At 42.0% G+C, this 18,431-nt stretch overlaps 1 protein-coding gene across 1 annotated transcript in view; it reads left to right on the top strand.

The window, feature by feature from the left end:
* The first annotated feature begins 804 nt into the window (after nucleotides 1-804).
* The window catches only part of LOC104962455 (plexin-A4-like), a 60,815-nt gene continuing 43,188 nt past the window's right edge, over nucleotides 805-18,431 (top strand). The window contains exon 1 of the mRNA XM_010790891.1: nucleotides 805-1,243. The gene's annotated coding sequence lies outside the window, so the exon portion shown is untranslated. The remainder of the gene's footprint in view (nucleotides 1,244-18,431) is intronic.

Genomic DNA, 18,431 nt, shown 5'->3' with positions numbered 1-18,431 from the left:
AATGTGTGGGGGGAGGATGCACTCCTCGAGCATGTTAAAAGATCATCAAGGAAGAAAAATGCAGATTCTAATCCCCTACAACTATGCAAGTGTCGTAATTATGTTCAGTGTTGCCTAATCTCCATCTTTAAATGATCCTGCGATTAGATATTCAAATCCGATGATCTGATCATTTCACCCCGGTATTGTAGCGTATTTGTGTAAATTCCCCTTTGGCTTTGCCAAATCCCATTCTCAACGGGATGAATGCATTACATAAACCTCTATTTTAACAAAGCATAAGCTTAATTTAAGCTCATATCTGTCATATTTTTTTTCTCCGGGTGAATAATATCCACCAAAGGGTGGAGCTGGTAAACTTTAAAATCAACTTCTTAAAAGTTGTTTAAAGGTTCTTACACTAAAACTCTAGGCCTACATGAAACTGCACAGTGGAATTGTCTCAGTTTTGCTGTCATTGCCTAGGAAATTAGATCATAAACATGATGGTAATAAACGGTTTGTTGTTTTGTATCGTGCTCATTAATGCGCACTAAGCCTCTTTAGGGTAGTTGCCAAGGATTTACAAATGTAACCCAAACACAGCCCCCCTGTCACTGCAGACGACGCAGGAACCATGTTGAAAACAGTCGACTTTTGCAACGGGCAAAGCGCCATCTAGTCCCTCCCGAGCCTGAAGATCCGCGTCGAGGCTGCAAACTCCGAGGCAGCCCCTCTCTCTCTCTCCGTCTCTCCCGCACTCCCTCCTTCCCATTCGCACTCCGCTGCAGCACCCTCAGCACATCAGTTGAGCAGGAGCACCGCACTGAGTCACATCGATACACACCCGCTCTCTGCATGCACACACATGCACGCACACACACGCACGCACACAAGAACAGCCTCCTGCGGTATCCCATACGGTGCAGTGGCTTTTCCAACGGCATACAAAGTGTATCCTCGCCTGCGAATGGGAAGTGGAGCTCCCGGGTCTCAGAGCGCTCAGAGCGGCGTAGTAAGGTCCTGCTGATCGGCGATGCTCCTGGAAGTCTGCTGCAATTTATTTTTTCCTGTGCAGGAATCGCCCTCTAACTACACCTCTACCGGGGATTTTAAAGTGGACAAGACGTGTGATCAGGATATAACGTTATTTTAAGCATTTCTCTTTTTTTGGGGGGAGTAAAAGGAGTTGGGGATTGCTCTGGAAGTGCCTCTTATCCGCAGTGTCGCTGCGGCTGTGAAGTGATATCTGCATTGATTACAGGTAAGAAAATAGGCTTGTCACGGCGTTAGTTTGTACAGCCAGGACTGTTTGTTTTCTGATTTATTGCCATTATAGCCAGGTTTTGGGAGTGAGGTTGCCACTGCACCAGCCAGGTGAACAGGGAGGCGTGCTGCACCTGCTCTGGCTGCGCCATGCCCGCTCTGCGCACTCCGGCAATCGGGCGGGTTTCATACGGAACCTGTCCATTCGGATCGCACTTCCCCGGGAGAAATTACTGGACATCTTAACGACATCTACTATGTCTCTTAACTTGGGACCCTTTATCGACTGGATTCCCTCCGTTTTCAGGTTTCTTTATGCCCTTCATCCACTGTAAGCCAGAAAGAGCAGCATGCCCAAATTGTACTTGTTCCTCTTGCAGCGTTAACTCTGAAGGTTAACACTTAAATATGTGTCGGGGATTCCGTGTCGGATTTACGCAGTGGCTTAGGGGAAGAACCCAGTGCGTAGGACTTGCATAGTGGCGTGTGGATTTATGGACTGCGATTTTAGTGACACCTCGGTTTTAAATCTTGGACATGATGACATTTACACTAGCCGATATGATATTGTAGTACTTTTTTTTCACGAAGATTAGTAAATCACGTGCCATGGTAAAATATAACAGGTAAAGCATTTTGGAATTCGATTGAACACAGCATGTTTTGTTTTTTGAAAAGTTCCATGCCGTGTTGGATGATGTCCTGAATCTTTAGGGATCCACGCTGGGATGTTTTTTGTAACCTGAAACTATTCAAGCATGGTAGTCTGTGCACAGTAGCGTTTTCTAAATGGGTTTGTTCACCTATTTCTGCTTTTTGGACATCTCATTGTAGCCAGTGTATATCTTTATGTTTAGAAATCTCTATGGCGGCACATACATTATTTTTAATTTGATAGTAGGCTACTACCTTTCTGTGTTTCGTTAATAGAAAACGCATCTTTGTGTGAAGCAAAATGAGCGTTAGCAGGCACATTTACCCCGTGTGGCTTTCATGATCACAGGGATATACGCAGTCTATTCTCAAAGCTGCTGAACTTGACCAATGTGTCTCAAACGGAGTGCTCCGGGGAAATGTTGACTTGAGGAACCCTCAAGTTAACAGAAAACATTTTTATTTTAATATCTACAGGGACTCAATCTCTGTGGGATGCAATAAGGCAATCTACTGAGTTCAATGCAACTTTATCTCAAGTCAGTGGACTGTATTAGCCTACCATGATGTTACTGTAGCATCCATTGTGGTCACATGCTGTGTTTGATTTATTGTTTGAACTAGTTTTTACAGATTGATGATATGAATGGATGTTGCTCTGAAACCTTGTGTGTGAGTCTGTGTGCTTCATTATCGTAAAAAAAAACGTTGTGACATTGAATTTCTTAAGCAATTTGGATGTATTTGTATTGACGGAACTCACATGTATCACTTTTTTCTTTATTGGAATTTTCTGCTGTATTCCCTCTTTTTGAGTCATACCACATAGAGTAAGCCAATGGACTGATGATGAGCAATGATGAGTCATTCTTCTTTAGTGCTGAATGTTTAAGAGTTTGACGGTCAACACTGTCTGAATACAATGCATTTGTTCTGGAATGAGTTTCTTATTTATTTTTAGGAATTTGTTTTTGCCTACATTGTATTCGTGCATTGAAGGTTGATCATCCCCTTTGGCACAGCGTATCTGTCCTTTACTGAAATCAGGGTCATTGATACTTGATAATGGGAATGTTTGTTGAGTTTGAGCTGATTTCTAGACATTTAAGCAAGGGAAGTCACAGTGCAGGCTCTTCAGCACACACTGCAGTTTCAACCAGTGAAGTGGGATGTAGGCGACATCAAATTCCATTTTTGGAGTCAGGGACTTACTTTGTCTCTCTCTTGCGTCCCCCTTCCTCCCACCCTCTCTTGCACCTCATGCACAGAAAGCAGCTGCTCGAGCCTATATGCAAAATGCAGATTCCCAGTACAGCAGTCACACTGCGTACTCTGAGCCCCTCTGCCGGTTTGTTCCTCCCCCTACCCACCTGCACTCCAGACTCAATGCATCAATTCAGTGTTGCCCTCGTAACGCTCTTTGGTTTAAACCTATGCTTAATGTACACCATTGTCTTATTGTTGTTTCCCAGATGCACTACAAATACTGGGATGATACTGTGTTGTTTTTGTTTTATTATCCCAATTTCATACTTGTGTTTAGTGTACACTCAAAGCATGCCTTAAGGGATGAGGCTATATCCTGGAAAAACCATGAGGGGCAGTGTGGCTTCACAGGCCGGCATAGTGGATATTGATTTCATATACATGGTGTTCTTTGACATCAATTTAGATTTAGTGTATGTTGGAAAATAAATCAAAAGACACATGTTTTTTCTTGGGAAATAATAAAATCATCTTTACGCAGATGTTCTTTTGCATCGTTTTTTGTATTGCATTATCATATGTTTATGTGTTTCTGGGTGGTAGGGTCAAACATTGATATAATTGGATATCATTCTTTCCTAGTTGAGATAATCTGCATTGGTACTCATTCAAGTCACTCTGACGGTTATTTGACAGACAGCTGAAAACAAACTTGACAGCAAAACATTAGATTATGTTGGTTGATGGGTAAGTTATAAGCTGCTGCTTAACTGTGTGTGGCTTGCAATTGTGAGGTGAACTACAGTAGGTCCCTCGCAGGGCAAATTATTTTCACTGCAGTGAGAAGTTTTTTTGCTTGTCTGGGTCAACCTGACTGTGGCTAGCAGGGCAGACTGATGTGTGAGAGTCTGCTTTCAATGTTGATGTGTACACATTCCTTAATGTTGCAGTCTACAGTGTCAGTCCTTTTGAAATATGTTTGTGCTGTGTTCTGCTGCTCAAGGTCTCAAGGGGAAAACATTTAGTCCCTGAGCAGTTGGATAATCCTATCTCATCTTGCTTCCTTGTCCTTTCACCAAATTCCATTGTTCCGAGTTCAAAACTCTTAAAACCTGTAGGGGCATTTGGCAGTTTGCAATCTCCCTCTCTCACTTACGATTCTCCCCTGCCCTCTCTGCCTGTGTGCTGTCCATCAAGCCTGCCTATAGGAATTGGAACAGCAGCCTTTATCGGCCTGTAAGCACCTCACATTGACATACTACCCCCTGTCTGTCGGCCAATGTTACGGCTACAAGGCGGAAGTTTGGACCGGGAGAGCACGGCCCTGTCAATATTATGGCTTGCTAATGGATAAACTCTCACTCTAACCTTGGCAGTTAAGACATTCATTACATTTTGGAGGTGGTGGACTTACAAGAACAAGCTCCATAGGAAATCTTTGCAATGTGTTCAAGTCAAGGGAGGTAAACTGAATGAATATGAACTGAGATCTTAGAGTGATATAGATGCCTGGGCAGGACTCAGCAGAAGTGTGTTTATGTGTCTGTGTGGGTGTGAATGATGCATCTGTGACCGAGGCCCTATATGAATACTCTGGTCACAGAGATGTATCGTCATGTCAGACTGAATGATGTGTCTGTGGATTAGACCTGAATGGAGCTCTCTGTTTGTTCTCATGCTCTTTCTGTTGCTCGCTTTCTCTCTTTTTCTCTTGCTTGCTTTCTCTCTTTTTTTTTCTCTCTCTCTCTCTCTCTCTCTCTCTCTCTCTCACACTCACACACACACACACACACACACACACACACACACACACACACACACACACACACACACACACACTTAAAAACCCCTCCGGGCTGTGACAGGACTACCAGACGCAGGCTAGTGTCCAATTAGACCCCCTCCCCTTCCATGCCACCAAACACCACAGAGAAGATTGCAAATTGTATTTCCGTGTCACCAACTGTTCTTCACACCATAATCGGTCTCCCATATTTTAGGACCGTACAGACTGATTTTAACAATGGCTGCAGGGCTAACACAAATGTGAAAATATAAATGTTGGGGGGTGCGTTGTTATTTGTCAGAAAGTCATAATATTTGTTTTTGGTTAAGGGTGAGAAATGAGCTTTAACACCTTATTGTGTAATTGGAATAGCATTTTTAAATTGTAGCCATTCAGTTACAGTTGTATCTTAGACCTTAACTTACCGCACAGAACCATTGTCTTTATCTTGTCTGTATGGACTTGACCTTGGCTTCAAACTTGCAATGTACGATTTAAAGTCTGTTCAGATGACATTTCATTATAGCTTGATGGTTTTGATCAACATTTTATTTTGAAGGGAGGAGGGATTCTATGCTACATTAAAAGAGTAATTGCTTACAAGTATGTAATTAACCCTTTGGTAACGCACCACAAAACTACATATGGATGTTTGCTAGAGCAATGACAGCAGAGATCTGAAGTGAGGATCGCCGAACAATAGGCGTTGTGAAGTCTATGGAGAGAAATCAATACGCGTCACAGGATCCAATTTAATGAGAACCTTTGTTCTCCTCTGAATAGTTTACTCAGCTGTGTGACGCCTACAGAGAATCTATGGGTGTGTGTTTGTGTGTGCGCGCACACACTTCCTGCTGTTCATAACTCCACTTTTTTCATCCTGGCAGCTAGAGTCCTATTAAGCTGTCACGTGCCTTTTATAATGGGGCCCAATACATGTACGCAACTATATCACAGTTGCACCACTTTTATGTTCTCCCTCCAGCCTTCTCTGATGCTCCTTTTCATCTATTTTCTCAACCCTTCTCTCCCGCTGACTTTTTCTGCCTCCAGCTCTCTCGTTCCATATCTTTCTGCCTCACTCCAAGCTGCCAAGCACATAACTTTATCTGTGTGTGTCTGTGTGAGGTTGGGCAAAACAATCCCGACTGTTGTGACATTGGAGTGACCTAGAGGCAGGATAGACAGTGAAAAGGAGACATTGGACGATTACGTTTTTAGATGGGAATCAGGAAGAAGTGGAAAGGCCCCAACATATCAGTGGTTTTACTATGCTGCTCCTTTTGATAAGACCCTATAAAGCGTTTCTCCCAGGTTTCTATGATTCATATAGAGCTGTGATGTATAAACAGCTCTCTTTGATGCAGCGGCAGGTGACACACTGTGGCATATTGGCTTTTATGTTTGTGTGTGCAGCCAAGCATGAAAAGCAGTAAATTAGTTTTGTTTCAGATGGATGAAATGATGAGGAAATTGCAGAGGGTCTTGGGGCATTTCCCCCCCCTCTATTTCTCATTTGCTCCCGCACTGACGCCTTAAGTCCACGCGAGGATTAGGTCCCTAATTCTGTTTTCATCCTGTCTATCGCAGAGAAGCATGGGCACGCATGCTTAAGTATGCATGCATTCGTGCACACACATTTGATTCATCCATATCAGACAATACCTCAAAGCTTTCTTTAATAATCATGCAACCTACAACCAACATATGATCTCTGTTGTTTATGGCTTTTAAACCATGATGCCACAGTATCTCTGTTCAGGACAGACACCTCATCTAACCTTTTGAGTAGCACATTTCAATTTGAGGAGCAAACCATGTTTTGATAACATTTGTATTATTAATCTGTTGTAATCTGTTTATGACTAAATCCAACGGTCAACATCTTCAGCAGGAGGACTTGCAACACTGTCAACATACAATAGGAGAAGAAGTAGAGGTTATTGGCATTGGCAGTTATATGAACGCTCTTGACCCTCCACTCGCTACTTTAAACTTGAGGAACCTGCAGCGCCATTGGTGAGCGCTGTATTTGAGAAAAGTTGAACTTGCTTAAACTTGAAAGGGGGATAGGTGCTGATGGCGCTAAGTGCTAAAAGAGGTCAGTGTTTTCTAACGCTTTCTGAACACTCAAAGCACAATCTCTCCTTAGTCCCAGTGATAAAAGGTTTTAGCAGAAGATTTATTTTTGTCATGTACGGTTTGCTTTGAAAAAAATACTATGTGACAAATTCTGCCATATCACAACTCTATCTGTAACATAGTTTGTCCTTCCTGAAGTGCAGTGCTCCTGTGACTGACAAGTGTTTCAAGACCCTGTAGGAATGGCTCAGAGTTGTGTTAACTGTTAAATATACTGAGAGTGTGTTTTCTATGTTTGATTACTATATTTTTACAGTATAATAGTGTCTCCTAGCAGGAGGGATCCTCTGTTGCGGTGACCAGACACATTAAAGTTAATGATATGTCTCACCACTTTTGTCAGCCGCACAGGCACACACTCTGTCTCTTGTCCCCTCTCTCACACTTCCTGTCTGCTCAGAGTGTCAGTGGTGTCAGGGGGCATCAGTATGCAGTGTTGCCACAGTAATTGTGAAACAGCGGGCTCAGGGAGGACCCCTGCTGTGCTTTAGCCAGAAGGCAGTGGGGGAAGGATCTGCTTTACTGTAATACCAACCCTACATCAATCCACCTTCTCCTTTCTCCCCCCTCCCTTCCCCTCTGGATATACAGTATCATAGTCTAGCAGCATAATGTTGGGATGTTACAGAGAGATTTAACAAGGCTTACACTGGGTTTTCGTGTAATTCTTCTGTCTGTGTGCTACTCCCTCTTGAGTTTAGGATTTTGTGTTTCTTGAGTATTCTTTTTCTCTGGATGGGATTTGGAATGGCTTTTGAATAGAGTGATTGACTCTTAGCCAGACCCAAATCTTGCCAATTGCTGTGAAGAGGTTTCTGCTCTCTGGATAAAATCGTGACTCATTTGTTATTCCGGTTAAGCTTAGGACTTTCATCACTGATGGGGAAAGTTTTGACATCCCAGCAAACCTCTCTGTCTCTCCCAAAACTGATGAATGATCAACTTCATTATCTGCAGGATGCGCTATTCACACATGATGTCATCCCTCAACTCTAACACATGTTTTGATTGATATCATAATACCCCCCCTGTTGTGGAAATACTTTGTACTGAGAACTGTACAAACTGATTGCTGAGAACTCACTGCCAAGCTTGCATTGCTGCTCAGCGTAGGGAAGACCTATTCAATCTTTCCGCTATAGCGACACACAGCATCCTTACCTGCCACCCACGCAACTAACAGTGTTCCTATGGCAACATGATTTGTCAACTGGGAGCCCCTCAACAGAAATTGTCTTTACTTCTACGCTTGCCTTGAAAAATAGCATGAGGCACTAAAGGTACCTGATGTGTTGATACTGTGATGGACATCTGACCTTTTGCTTACCCCATTGTTATCTCCAGTGGGAGAAAGTTGCTATAGTACTTGTTGACATACTCCACACTGATTGCAATGCATTTGAGATATCCTGTTGTTCTGCTCTTTTTTTGAAAGACTGATCTAGTGTTTGGTGGTCATACTACATTCTTCTGAGCAACAGAAACATTATTTACATGATATTCTGTTATGTAATCCGTATGTACCAACATAGAAAGGCACATTTCAGAAGATGGAACTGGTCAATTCACTTTTGCTTAAAGAAATATCAAAATGGTCATTGACTGATTTTGTGTTGGTTAACTACTTAACTAACAGATAGGTGTGTGTGTGTGTGTGTGTGTGTGTGTGTGTGTGTGTGTGTGTGTGTGTGTGTGTGTGTGTGTCTGTGTGTGTGTGTGGTTTTTCTCCTTGTCCCTGGAAAAAGCAATGTGATAAAGTAAAGCTTGCAGAAAATCTAAATTTAAAAACAGCCATGACCAACTGTGGAGAGACGAAAGCAGAGGAGGAGAGGAAGGAAGAGAGAGGAGGGGTGAAACGCTGGATAACAATTTGCATCCTCTCACTTGCCACTGTGATTGTCGGCAGGGTAGAAAGCTTGTCTGATGTGTTTATGCCATAGGCTTACAGGAGCTAAAGGGAGAGAAGGAAAGTTTGAGGATAATGAAACTGGGGAGTGAGGGAGGAGCTGTGGAAAAGCATGTAATGGAGAGTAAACCTGCCTGCCTCAGTTTGTGAAATGACTCGCACATACTCTGATGTTCAAGGATGTTCTTCTTGTAAGTTCAGTAGGATGAATTTTAGTTTTGATATCAAACTGTCAGTTTCACCAATTGCCTTTTGATTTTGTCTTAATGAGTACTTTCAATTATGAACTGTTACTAGAATATTCTCGGCCATGTATGCGCCCTCATTATGCGCCTTAAACTAACAATGCCATGCTGTCTCTGCTGTATAGGTTCCTTCTGTTTGAAGGGAAAGACTTCACTGGAGTACCCAGTGTTTTTTAAACTCTCTTTCAAATCTACATGTATTATGACTATTCAGCAACTCTTACAACCACATTGCGGCTTGTGTTATTGTTAAGTATATCTGTATATATACTTAATCAATACTTATTTGCATTGACTGTTTCCTACATTATAATACAGGAGGGTTGGCAAACTGTTCTGTAGCAAAACGCTTCCCATGGGTACAAACCCCACAGCTGATGACAGATCTGTTTTAACTTTCTATGAAGTGGCTCTCGGTCAAACCTGGGTAAGTCCGCCCCCATAACAAACAGCAAATTACAGCAGCTGTAGACCAAAGCGGTTTTGCAACCCTATTCAATTGTTGCACAACAGTGAAATCCGTAAATTAGCTCCTTGTGACACAGAAGCTGAAAACAAGTTATGGTGAGTTTTCTGTTGTGGGCAGTATGATGTTTGTATACAAGGCCAAATGGATCCTGTAGCAGTGGGGATTTTCTTGTCTGCGATGCTGTTCGCTGCCTATGGTTTGTAATCTGCATGTGTGTAAGTGATAGAAAATGTGAATGTGTCTGCAGCTTCATCCAGAATGATGACCATGTGGATTTATGAGTGTGTGAATCATTTAATCATGTCCCTCGTCCCACTAGACCGCTCTTCCCTCCTTCTCTCAAATACCTCTTTGTGCCCTAGGACATCACAGACAGAGTATGACGCTGACATTAGGCCCTTGGTGCAGATCTATGGCTGAATAGCACACACACAGTGTACTCAATTGAATATAGGTCGAAAAGGATTTGCAAATCATTGTATTCTGTTTTTATTTACTATTTATACTACAGCCCAACTTAATTGGAATTGGGGTTTGTTTATGTATGGCATTATTAGGCATGTATTTAGTTTAAATTCCCAATGTTGTATCATTCCCTCTTAAATGAAATATTAACATTGTCAACATTTTCACAACAAGCCCAAAGGAATCTCTTAACTGTAATCATTAACAATTATGGGCAATTACTGGCAATTACTACCTATTATGGCATCATGCCAACATTAGTTTTAGTAGCTTAGATAGATACATCATTTCCTTATTAGACAGTATAAGAATTACATAAGAAGGCTGGAATATTTTTGTGAAAGTGTGCACATTAGTGACGTGTTTAAAGATGATTGGAATGGAGTGGAAAGACACTTAATACGGGAAGAAGCCTGAATATATTACATTCGTAATCACGATCATTTCTTATGGTAATGATGTTAGTGTTATTTGACTGTCTATGCACTTTGTGAAAGCATCAAATCTTCAATTGGATTTTCACTTTGACCTTTTAAGGAAATGACACATCCACTTCTCCGTTTCCGCTCATTGGTGCCAGCTGTGTCTTCTTCTGCCTCTCCGTCTTTGCTCTTGCTCAGGCAGCAGGCCTAGTTATAATGTAGCACCATTTGCTGAATGTGTTTTAAAAGTGGGATATTTCAGCCGCCGGAAGGGCACTCTTGACTCATCCTGTCAAACTGCTACATTTTCATTTTTCTGAGACAATTACTGCAGGGCTGCTAGTCTTTGCAGGTGTGACATTCTGTCTTCACTAGCATGTCCCACATGCTCCATCTATCCTATATGGCCTATACCAAGGTCATTTACAATGGAGGGTTATGAGACCATGAAGATGTCTGACATATTTATTTTCTAAAAGGACAGATGGAAATAGGGTCACTTGTTTCTTAAACCATGTGAGGCCTCAGTGTGCTAATGTTGTTTTGGATGGCATTGTATTATATTGGTTCATCTTTTATTTTGTCCAGTCTTCTAACTCACCAAGAACGCGGCCATATAATAATTAAAAATGCCTAATTTATGCACCCTTTGATTCAGATCCACTCCTAAATTGAGCGGGTTCTTCCTTGCTTAATGCAACCCCCTTTCTCCAATTTTCAGTAAGATGGGAACAATAGTTTTTCCATAATCCTGCTGACAAAAGATAACAAACCAGACCGAAAACATAACCTCCTTGGCAGAGGTAATAACAATTTCAGAGGGCACTACAGGCCAGTGGACTGACCTCATTCCAGCTGTGCGTAGTAAACCAGGAGCTGAGATCTTTAAGACTCGTCTTCATCACCACTACGGATTATAAGGGAAAGCTGTAATCCATTCGCATTGAGCTAACAAAATCAACCTCTGCACAGATGAGCTCACAGATGTGCATTGTGCTCATCTATGTTGTGTGTATGTGTGTGCGTGTGACAGTGTGTGTGATGGAATGGGATAAGATAGGATGGCTTAATATAACAGTTATTATCCAATAGTCTATCCCCTATCCTTTGTACTGAAGACACACACACCCACACACACACACACACACACACACACACACACACACACACACACACACACACACACACACAGCCACGCACATTTTCCACATTAAATACTGTGCCCATCTTCACAGACACCTGAAAGACACAATTACAGAAAAGTGTAAAAACAGAGTGGGGGATCATAGAAAAATTAAAGCAGCAGAAACGTTTTGTTCTAATCACACAAAGCCTCCTAAATAATCAAGCTTTCCTGTCTTAGAAGTTAATCTCTGAGGTCAAGTCTGCTTTATCTCTGTTCTGCAACAGTAGTGAAGAAAAGCAGCGGTTACAGACAGGTCTAGAAGCAGTTCTTTTGGCCAATGGAGATGTTTTTTTTCCTTGCAACAAACAAGCTGTAACAAGTTGGAAATATACACCATGCATAAGTGTCATAAGGTCTTGCTGTCAAGAGTGATTTAAGTATAACTGAATGTTAATGGCAGCACTTGACAAATCTAAGTGTCAATCATACATACAAGGTGATGATTGATTCACATATGGTAAATGACATTTGTGGAAATCATTTCAGTTCTCTAAAAACTTAAGGGACTAATAGCTGTCTTGAAACATTCTGCGTTTTCAGATAAACAAAATACATTTATGTTGTGCAAGACTGTTGGCGGTTCTGTGGACTCCTTTGTTCTTTCTCTGTAGCCACATTCAAATACATGCCGTGCACATTTGTTATTCAATTCTATGTCCATGATGCCAAGGGTTAAGATCTGAAAGTATTCAAATGGTGAGAATGTACATGTGCTTTCCCTCAAGGTACCAGTAGTCTCTGGGCTTGTTTCAACCCAGACCCCAGCTATCCAACTCTTCTGCACCCTTCCCTTAGGCTCTGGGCTTTTGTGTGTGAACATGTATTTGTGTATGGGAGGGTTTTGTGTCTGAAAGTCCTACTAAAGGACATTTTGGCATGTCAAAGCAGGAAAAGCACACCTGTGATTAATGGCACTAATAATTGCTACCTCTTTGGTTTGGAGGGTGACTTTAAACCCAAGGGAAGACATCTAAAATAGCTTTTTTGCTTGGACATTTATCATACAACCTAATTTCTCCAACCTTTCTTGCTGGTGTCTTCTTTCCATAGTCAAGAGGCTTCACTAGCCCCCTCCCCCCATTCATACAACCTCCACTCCACAGTCTTACATCATCTGTGTATTGTGGTTGTAGGTCTAAAGTGTGCTGTGATGCAAAATGAAGTGTTATAATTCCTGATGTGTTACCTGCTTCAGCTGCATTGCCACTGACATGCATTGCTGATCGAGGGAGGCAGATAAAAGGGAGAGGAACAGGGAGGAGGGGGAAGAACTAATGTGAGAAGAGCTTTAAGGATGTCACCTCACCCACCAAGTCTTAACACAACTCTGCGAGCTTGACTGAATCAAGTTTCAAACTTCAGAGGTCACACCATGCCTGTTTGAATGTATGGATTCCTGCTTGGAAGGGTTTGATGGCCTTATTGGCACTCATGTGTCTTTGTGGACAGTTGTAAATATTGACTACATGTGTTTGAGACACATGTGTTTATGACATTACGTAAATAAACTTCATAGGAATCTATATATTTGGTCGAGAATTTTGATTGATTTGATTAGAAGATTCTTCTGTGCTCTCTAGGGCAACAATATTTCTTAATAACTTCACTGCACTGCAATATTGGCCATGTAGGTGATTGACGCAGGTACTTGATTGATTCAGGAGTAGGAGAAAGGCTCCTTACAAGAGACCGCAATGTCATTTCTGTTCATTTGAAAGAACACAGGCATACAAACAAAACCACCGAGCACACTACCATACTGTGTCTGGTTTCAGTGTTTCTCATACTGCACCAAAACATTCAGAGTCATTTGCAGCTTCAAGCCAACAAGGACTCATAATTAATGACTATGTTGAGAGGAAAAAGGGATGCTGGAAACCAGAGATGAGAAAGAAAGAAAGGAGAGAAAGAGGCAATGAGGGCTAAAGAGAGGGGCAGTTATTTCACTCTCATGAAACAACAGAGGAGCTGAGCTCGGAGGAGAGGAGATACAGGGAAGTAAGGATAGATGGATGGATGGTTTGAGGAAAATGGGGAAGACGTGTTGGGACTTAAGATGGTGCCAGTCGGCAGCGGATGGAAGCGAGAGCTGATTTGTCTACACGGCCCTGCATTCCTGTCGGCCCGTTAGTGTGGGGAATAAGGGAATTGGGAGAGCGAAAGAGAGAGAAATGGAAAGCGAGAGAGAGCTAGGGGCTTTGAATTTGTTCTATGAAAGCAGCTGTCAGACAGTGCCTAGCAACACCATTTAAGAAGGATTCTTGGCTGCATTTATAGTGATTACAGCAAAATATCTCCGCCTTTTGATTCCGAACAAGCTTTTATGGCACAACATTGCTATAACCAGGGGGCAGTTCAGAAGGATGATCGAGTGCATATCTTCTTTGTTAACACAAAATATGTCATGTGGGCTACTTGTTAAATATAGATTAAAGGGAAATATTAAAGCTCTGCTTCACTCTCCTCATCCTTGTTGAAAACACTCCATCTTAGAATGGGATTGTTCATAGCATTACACACTCAAATGTGTTAAGTATTAGGTTTGCAGAATTGGTTATCAGCTTAACCTGTGGAAATACAGCCTTTTGTTTGACATATTTGTTTGTTATTCGGCACTATATGTAGCTAATGAATGCATTTGACATGCTCTCTAATTATCCTTTGTGTGATTATGGGCCCTAATGCTCACTGATGAATTGCTAGTGTGTCTTTGAAAGGACTTAGTCATCCTAATTGAATCCAGAGCTTCATTAAGTTCACCCTGTAAATGGCCCTCTCTGGTCACTGTTTTGTGTCCTGTATCATTGACAGAGGCCCCTCCTATTCAGGAAGTTTGCCGCAGTATAACCCAATCAGAGTGAGGCGCGGAAGGCTGGCCAGTGCGCTCTTCAACAGTCCTCCTAATGACATTAGAGCCTCTTGATCTGCACTGATGATAACACACTACAACCAATCTCAGCCTGCATCAGCACCCACTGCACAAAGGCCCAGTCCCAGCCAAGAGTGTGTAGAGTTTGTCAGTGTATGTGTTTGAGTGACCTTACTTTGGATCCAAGGACTGCTTGAGAGTTGTACTCCCTCAAGGACTCTGCCAATCCCCACTCTCTTTGTAGCCCGGTAATGCAAGGAGACGCAATACAGAAATTATTCTTTCCTGTACAGAAAACCTTCAGAGACTGCCTGACTTGTTGTAAAAGAAAGGGAAAGAGAAGGACTGGCAAATAATAAAAGACATGAGCGAAGAAAGGGGACGGGCAGATGTCAGCTATTTCTCTAAAATCCAGAAGGGTCGTCCAGTTGGATCTTTGCCTAGATCCCTTCTTTGAAATGCTCTGACTCACTCTAGAATAGCGAAAAAGAGAGACAGGAAGACGGAGAGATTCCCTTGAAAATCGAAAAATGTTGTAGGTGCAGATTGTAAAACTGAATACTTTCAATAATTCAACATAATGTATTATTTGCACCGTGTTGATGCTTGTAAACACTGGGATGATTGTTACATCTGTAGTACATAATATCTGAGTCCTTCAGTCGGTTTTCTGCCATTCATATCATATGTACCCAATCCAAAAGCTTTCTTTGTAATATCAACAGCTCCGGGGTGGATTAGACCTCCTAACCTCCATCTAGACAGGGTATCTGGTGACAGTAATCCATGCTGCTAATCCACGTCTTGATGTAACCAAGGACACCCCGCCTTTCTTCCATCCTCTCTGGCCTCCTTTTTCTGTTCTGCTGCTGCCTTCCTTAGAGAGATGAGTGTGCCATCTGTTTTGTGCATCAGCAGGGGTTATCTTAGCCTGTTAGACATGTTAGACATGATTACTCTATCATAACTTAAGTTTGTATTTATGTTTCTGTTCATACACCTGTGTGAGAATGGATCTTAATCACATTTGGGTTGTTTCCTGACGGACACACACAGCATTAAGTCCGGTCAGGTATGGCAGCACGTGAAGTCAGCACCGATGCAGACTCGCTGTTTGAGGGTTTAATAGCCCACTCCCCCTACACACTCATTGGTTTGGAACAGCACTTAATGTGGCAGACCCACCGCGCAAACGGAGGGATAGGGTGTAGGGCGTGGTTTGGGATTGGGCCTGAGTGTGAGCGTTTGTGACTGTGATTATGCTCTGAGTGCAGGGACATTGTTTTCCTCCACTCGCTGTGTGTGGCTGCAATGCAGACTGACGCGTGTTCTTCTGATCAGTGCCAGAGCCCAGCAGGGGAGAGGGGTGGAGGGAGGTTAGGGGGGGGGGCTTCACCACTCCAGTCAGTACATCCACTGATCTGGGACGCACAGCTCTGTCTGCTTGTTTTCCTTTCATTCTATTGCCTCTGTGTCACTGTGTTTCTCTCTGTCTTTTCTATCTTGCTCTGCCTCCCTCACTCCAATTTATCTTTCTTTTCCAACTTTTCTCTTCCCATGTCTACCAATTCTTGATTGTATACTACTACTACTACTACTACTACTACTACTACTACTACTACTACTACTCACAACCCAATGCTTATAATAACCCAGACCAATGGCTTCTGCAATCATATGAAAAAAGTCTTAACTGATGCAAAATCCTTAATTATAACTGCCCCTCCACTGTAGGCTATGAGAGATGGAACCAAGCTGCCAAGCAGACGTCATATTAGCAGTTTAGCCGTATCATTTGAGCAGGTGGATAGCTTGAAGCAGTGAGAGCCCAAACAAGTACTACAACAGCTATCAACCACCATGAACCTTTATATCTGATAACATGTCAACCAGAAACAAACATGCCCGTAATACACAGCCATGTCTGACAAAAGAGTCCCCAGAGAGCAAAAGCCATTAAAGGACTTGTAATAATGAGAATTATGATCCAAAAATAATCACAATTGCAATATCAGTCAAAAAGAATGGTAATTATGTATTCTTTACAATCGTGCAACCCTACTCTGTCCGCACTGTATAGGGCAGCTGCCCTCATTTCTCCTCAAACATTGCTCTCAATGACCACATTCAACACGACAGGACTGACATAACTCCAACCTTTTACTGTAGGTACTGCAAGGGCCTTGAAATGAGTTATTTCCCTTTATTAAACTTCACTATTCTCTACACTCTGCTCTCTCTTAAATCTCTGTCATCATTGTGCTTCTGTGCTGCATTAAAGCCTTGTTATGCAGTTGGGTTAATTGTCTCAGTGCACCAGCAACTGTCATTCAATCACATTCTTTCACCCACTGACAGATTACCTTAGATGCGTATGGTTTTCTTCCTTTATGAATATAAAGGATTATGCGTAATTAACGTACTCCCCACTCACTCATAATCTCCTTATCCTATTTTACTCCTAGTGTTTTTTATGAATGTGTTAAATTATTTTAAAACATTTGGACACTGAGAAGTTAAGCTGTTTACTAAAGACTTTGACAGTTTCCTCCATTCCAAGTCATTTCTCACACATAAATGCCTCCCCTCTTCCAGACTATAAATAGCAGGGGATTATTTTCTCAACGCTTGCTTTTTGTTGTTGTGTCTCCTCAAATTGTCATGTCTGGCCTTGGCTCTCCATTACACAATCATTGCCAAACCAAAATGGCTCATGACATATCCATAATAGCTGTTGTCCATGGAATTTGCTTTGCAGCCTCAAAATACTTTGTCTGAAACAGAGCAATTTGTAGCAGTTTATCTGTGAACCTTACAGGGTGTTTGTGACTTTTCTGAACTTTTGAGCAATTTCTGACAGCCAGACTAAACGTAGGTGTTGGAGACGAAACTGAATCATCATTTGTTTTGGGGCTGGGGCATATTTGATCCATTTGCCAACACATTTCTGGTGTACAGCCTCGACGATGCAACTTCAACTGATGGAGCTTGGACACTTTCTCTTCACTTCCCTTCAAAAGCCACATTTCACTTTCTGCACTGAACACAGGATAATGCCCTTCATTGGTTACATTTATCTCCCTTTTTTGGGCTGTATTTTTACAGTTATGATGCGATTGCTCCTGGCCTGAAGGTGTTTAAAAACACAACACAGGAAAAAGAGAAAATAGAAATATCCCAATTATTTTATGACTAAAAGACTTACACTCAGTTTTCCGTCTCAAAGATGGAAATAATGCACACAAACAGGGTTGTTTTTGTCCACAGTTCCAACGATCCTGGAAGTGTATGTCTGGAAAAGAGTGTGGTGCTAATCATGAATTCATTAGCACTCATTGTCTATAGGGCTGTTAATGTGTGATCGTGTGTGTGTGGGTGTGTGTGTGTGTGTATGTGTGTGTTAGATATTTGAGTAAATCTTGAAGCTAGCCCAGAGCAGTTAGCGAGACACACAGGTCACAGAACTTGAAGCCATGCTACCTTTTTGCATCTGCCAGATTCTTGAACAGGTCTGTTGTTGACATATTTACAAAATTAGAGAGTAAAGTTTGTTTCTTTAAACTCCCATCAGTCCAATATGCATAAATAATCATTTTAATAATATTGCTGAAATATTTTATGACAACCCTAATTAGACGTAATTTTTCTGTCACGCCATAATTTGCACTTTTTCTCAAACCTCATCAACACAAGAAGCATGTACTGCATAAAGATAAACTGTGTGTGTGTGTGTGTGTGTGTTGTTGTGTAAATCCTCAGATCCAAGGCAAGCTTCAATTAATGGCGCTTGATGATCTGAAAGCAAACTAGACGAGCTTCCTCCCCAACCCCCCCCC

The sequence above is a fragment of the Notothenia coriiceps genome, unplaced genomic scaffold (genome assembly GCF_000735185.1).
Source record: "Notothenia coriiceps isolate Sejong01 unplaced genomic scaffold, NC01 NC01_scaffold00034824, whole genome shotgun sequence".
Taxonomy (NCBI): domain Eukaryota; kingdom Metazoa; phylum Chordata; class Actinopteri; order Perciformes; family Nototheniidae; genus Notothenia; species Notothenia coriiceps.
This window is presented reverse-complemented; position numbering and strand designations above follow the sequence as displayed.